Here is a 6000-nt window from a genome sequence, read left to right as displayed (position 1 = left end):
GTCAGCAGTTACAGCAGAAGCCAAAGGTTGATATTTCTGTTTGTTTTTACTGTTATATATATAAAACAGCGTAAAACACTGGTCATACCTGCGAACACTAGTACCTCCTTTGGCTTAATAGTCATTTAAATAGTGGCGGGGTTAATCCCCTCCTCACGTGAACTAGCAGGGCAATGGCCTGTTGGGAATCTGTACCTGACAGGTCGTCCCGAGTAAAAAGGCCTCTAGGGCTCCTGTAGATGTACTTAGACGTATACATATACGCATGCTTGCGAGAGCATGATGTGATTGTGCTGTAAAGGAAGCGCTATCACGTGCTTTTGTGTGCGTAGTAGCGCTGTTTACTGTACTTTTCTACACTGCCGGTCCATTTCACATCAGTGCACACCATGATTGAACCGTCTGGGCAGCCTAATTAATCCTCGGTGTTATTAGTTAACAAGGCAAAATCGCGCAGTTCAGTGCGCAAGTTTGAAAAAAACTGCGTAAAGATATTATCGTGTGAGAATAACGTTAATGTAACAATTGAAATCAATGGTTTTGTTTCATCCCGTTATGCAGCCGTGATAACCAATGGGACTAAATCACGCCCATGTGAAGAAGTGCTAAGGCTAACTTGACATGGAAGAGCGCAGTATGGGGCCATGAATCCTGCCCGTATATCGTGCTCGCCATCCATGTGAAATTCTCATGGATGCAAAGCATTCTCATGGCAAAACGGCCTTGAATCACTTTGAGGATGAAGAGATTCTCCAGCGCAGCTGTCATAGCTACGGCTGAGGATCACGGAATTTGTCCTATTTCTTTCAATGGGGTTGAAAACAATGGGCGCTCGATGCGAGATCATGTAGAAAGACAGAGTATGCCACAATTTATTTCCCGCATAGCATCATATCGTGGTGCCATGCAGGACAACATCGCTCATGTGTATGACCATTCAAAAGAATGGGGCTCATATTTGTGCGTCTCACAACACTAAAATCTCGCGTGATTTTGATGCTCGTGTGAAGCTGGCCTAAGTTTCAGGGAATCCATGTATGCCGGTTCTGGTACCTTTAAAACAAGCTGCATGGAAGTCTCTGTGTTTTTAATGAGCCCTCTAGTTAGTAGTCATCTACATGCAGCGCAATGATCATGGCTCTGAAAATCCTGCACTGAGCAGGGGGTTGGACCCGATGACCCTGGAGGTCCCTTCCAACTCTACCATTCTATGATTCTATGAAAATGGTGACTCACATGATGAGATCACGATTTTGGTGAAGATTTTTGGGGCTTTGCTTCAAAAGCCAGGGCAACAAATTGGAGTATGAGTGTCTAAGGGCGAAGTCAGATGAGCTTTTTTTTGTGCGCGCCTATGAGCACAAAAAAGGTGCATCTGATAGAACCATTGGTTCCCTATGTAGTGTTCAGATGTCCGTCTTTTACAGGCACAAACTACTCGCACCTGCAAAAGATAGGACATCGGTGCAGCGGCAAGGTCTGTGCTGCATGTAAAATATCCCTGCGGAGAGTCCCCTCATCACTGAACACTGTGACAGCATGCTCACAGTGTTCAGTGACAAGGGGACTCCCTGCGGGGATGAAGGAATCGCAATCTTTTTTTTTACTGATAAGGCCGTACAAAAAAATATCCGTTGAGTGAAAATACACTGGCTGCCAAAAGGATGTGCTTACATAGACAACATTTTCAAAAGCAGCTCGAGAAGGGAACCTCGTCTTTAGCAAGATGCGATTCGACATGCATCCCAAAGAGTAATTGAATCATCTTTACTCAGGGAGAACCAGCTAGCTTTAGATAGAATCAGACATGCAACATATAGAAGCCTTGAATTGACACAACATACAGAGGTTTGTTTAATTGCTGATAAAGAAAGACATGCTTCCAACAGTGTTGGTTCCCTCCCATCAGTAGACTCACTATTAGAGATGAGCGAGCACGCTCAGATAAGGCAGTTACTAGAGCAAGCATCGCTCTTCTCGAGTAACTGCATTCTCATCCGAGCAGGCTCGTGGGAAGGAGGGGTGGCGTGGGGTAGAGGGGGGGAGAGAGAGATCTGCCTTATCCGAGCGTGCTCGCTCTTCTCTACTCACTATGCCTCAGTGCGGATAGAAAAAGGCACACCTCTCAAAGTGATGAGGAGTCTTCTGAATGGAGAGTCTTATATCCCACTGCTGATAGAGAAAGGCACACCACTCAACGTTCAAAAGAATATTATATAGAGAGGCAAAATTCTGAAAGAAAATCTATTTGATGATCTGCTAGACTCCAATGCGCTCAATTTTACTAAGAAACGTGAATCCACCCAAATTATGCAACGACACTTACCTGCAAGTTAATAGTCTGCAAAACAATCTTATAGAAGCAACTATATTTACAAGTTGTGGCACCAGAAAAAAAGTCTAGGTACCAAGATTACTGACTATCCCTACAGATATCCCCTTCTAGTTTATAAGGTTTAGTTTTGCAATGACTATTGATAAAGATCAGGGATAAATGTTGAGGGTGGCAGGCATGGCTTTGTATACTCTGTGGTTTTTGTACAGTCAACTTTTTGTGGCAGGCTCGAAAGGTAACTTGTATCTCCTCAACCTGGATGGGAGTACATAAAGTATGGTAAATAAAGATATTATATAATAGAAGCAATAACTAAGCAGTCAGAGGCATAGCTAAAGGCTCATGGGCCTGGGGGCGAAAGTTTATCTTGGGGCTCCCCAACTTCTTTTTACCCCTTATTGCAGAGGCGTAACTTGAACCTCCTGGGCCCCAATGCAAAACCTGTAACAGGGCCCCCAACTATAATGCTTTATTCATAGTACTGGGCTCCCTATATGGAGGAGAGAGGCCTTATGGGCCCTCTAAGTCTCCTGGGCCCGGGTGCAACCGCATCCCCTATAGTTACGCCAGTAGCTAAACTACTTTCCAGTAAATTTAGTTTTAACGTGGATGGAGCCTTGGGCACACTAGTATTAATATATAAAGTACACTGTGATTGCTGAAGAACATCTTATTTAAATAAAAGGGAGCACTATATATCAGCCTGTGGTTAACAGAGAAGACAGAGCTTCCTGCAGAAGGGATCTGGGACAAGCAGTGCCTATGTAGAACCAATCATCCCTGTATCAATATTAGGTTCTGAGGAAGGTGATGTTCTTACAAATGTTACAGATGTAGCAAAAGTTCACTTCACATTTAACATGTTTTGATAACTTTAACACTATGTACTACAATATTGAAAATTGAGTTATCATGTGGCAACAGTTATGTTAACCCCTTAAGGAACAGAGTGTTTTGGTCCTAAAGGACCAGATACGATTTAGGGATTTTGCCCATGTGGGGGTTTTACTACTCAAATTTTTTTCTTTAGCGTTTAAAATTATTTTTGCTGCAATTTTTGTTTTTTTAATCACCTATCGGTCTATTTTTTCAGTTTTTTTACTAACCCTTTTTCCAGTTTTTTATGTTCATTAGGAGGAAAAAGGTAAAAAAATGTTTTTTTCTTAAAAATACATAGTTTATTTTTTAAATTAGTTTATTTATGCTAAAATACAGCACAGGCGTAGGTTTTGCATTTTGTTTAGGACGTTTTGATATACAATTTGTATAGTCTCAGATTACGGGGCACACACGGTGACGGTTTTGGTTAGCGTGGGAAGTGGGTTATTTTCTTTTTTAGATATTTTAAATTTTTTTAAAAATATTTTTATTTTATTCTGTCATTTTGTTTTGCTCATTTTTGTAACTATCTTTGTAACATCCATGACCCCAAAGATTTCATATAAGACCTCTGGGGGTCATTCACTTTGTCTTTTTTTTGTTTAATGCAATATTTTTCCACAATAGCTGGTGGAGCTCCAGTTACAGGGAAAAGCATCCCCCTGTATAGACAGCAGTCATTAACAGAGCTGATCTGGGTCAGCCTGAAATGGAAAAGGCAGAAGCGGTTAAAAAGTACTTTTTTCTTCTCCTCAGGGTCCTCGGATATTTCTGACAGCTGAAGACCCGATCTGCTCCTCCTTGATTGTAGGAGCTTTAATCCTGCATCATATTTTTTTCATGGAGCTGATTACTATAGTAATCAGTAAGCTCTCTTCTCACTGCAATGCCTAGGCTTAGTATTACAGCCCGAGTTCTCATTCATTTCAGTAGAAACTTTGCCTGTAATACCAAACCTGGCCACTGCAGTGAGAACGGAGCTATCTGCTTCCTGCAGAATAACACAATCTTACATGCATGTGCACAATGGCCCAGAGAATAGCTGATTGGTGAGGTTTCTGCATGGCCAGCCCACTATTGATTACCTATCCTTCTCCTTGGCCATCAGTACTTTATAACTGGACAACCCCTTTAACGATTGCTGCATCTGTATATACTGATATGACACAACATTTCTATGGAAGTATGTTTTACTAAACTTAATACCATGTAAATACTGGCCATTGTTTTACTGCTACTATTCTATTCCATAAATAACCAATTTTATATTTATTTAGCCGTAGGAAGACAATGAAGCCATCAGAAACATGTGGAGAAGTGTGTGCGTAATGTCATCATCCCCCGATGATAGGGTCACACCTCTCTATTAAGACAGCTGGAAGGAAACTGGCCTTGCTCTAGAGAGGCGTATGTGACACAGAAATTGGCGGCAGTGGAAAGTGCCATGGGTTGTGGACTAAACACATAGCAGCTTTTTCTGCCTTTAAGATGTAGGAGGGAATGAATACACTTTGTTTTGGACTATTTTACAAGAATGATTTCCGACAGCCACTGCCAGAGGGCTGCCATAAACTCATTTGGCTTCCACACTCTCCTGAATGCACTGTTTACGAAAATAAACATTTTCACAAAGAAGCTGGGAAAAGCCAAAGTGAGCGCAGCCCATGAGAGCGTCTATTACTACCCTACTGTGAGAGCCACCCTTTCACTGCTGACAGCACGACAAAGTGACAGTTGGTGGTTTTTGGATACAAGGTAGGCATATTAAAACTAATATTAAAACTATATACTTTTACGTATAGTTCTTGGTTTTTTAAGTTAAAACTATTTTTTTGCAATATGTCAGTTTTTCTACAGCGCCAATTTAAAGGAGTTGTCGTACCATTTAATATCCTGTTCACTGTATAGATAATAAAAAAAGAACATTTGCCATCAACATACTGTAAAAAAAATGATCCCATGACCAGCTGGGGCACTAAGGGCTCACTCACACGCAGGGGCGTAACTAAAGGCTCAGGGGCCCAGGTGCAAGAGTTCAGCTGGGCCCCCCTTCCTCCATCTGTACCCATACCAGAGGCGCAAGTTGAAGATTCGAGGCCCCAATGCCAAATGCTTTATTCATACTACTAGGCTCGCTATATAGAGAAGATAGGCCTTATGGGCCCCCTAAGGCTCCTGGGCCCGGGTGCAACCGCATCCCCTATAGTTACGCCTCTGCTCACACGGGTGTATGTTGCCCGTGTATTAGGGCTTCGACATACAAGCATGGTTTTGCTAGTGGGAAAATCCTGTCTGCAAAAAAGGAGGACCTGCTCTATTTTGTGCATATTTGCACACCAAAGTGCCCCATAGAGGTCTATGGGAGGTGCACAAACATGCACATCTGCACACGCGGGTATTTGATAAATGCTGGGCTGGGCAAAACACAGAGAATAGAACCCATTGATGCATACTCAAAAAACAAGGTCTTGCTCTATGTTCTTTAGTTTTGTGCAGCAAAACTGCAATAGAAGTCTATGGCAGGTGGGAAATTACACAAAGGAAGGGTGGGCCACTGTGCAAAATGCAGGAAAAGAAGGCAGCTGGACCTTATTTCCCTAATTGGCTTTAACTAGCCATTAAATTCCACGGACAGGGAGTGTCGCGAGCGCGTCAGAACTGGTGTGATGAAACATGGATGACATGTGGTTGCCATGTCCTCTGTAGCACATCTGTATTACAGATCCATATTACGGACGTGTAAAATACGCTCCTCTGGAATTGGCCTTTGAAAGAAAGCAGCCATG

Source organism: Eleutherodactylus coqui, chromosome 10 (assembly GCF_035609145.1).
Source record: "Eleutherodactylus coqui strain aEleCoq1 chromosome 10, aEleCoq1.hap1, whole genome shotgun sequence".
NCBI classification, from domain to species: Eukaryota; Metazoa; Chordata; class Amphibia; order Anura; family Eleutherodactylidae; genus Eleutherodactylus; species Eleutherodactylus coqui.
This window is presented reverse-complemented; position numbering follows the sequence as displayed.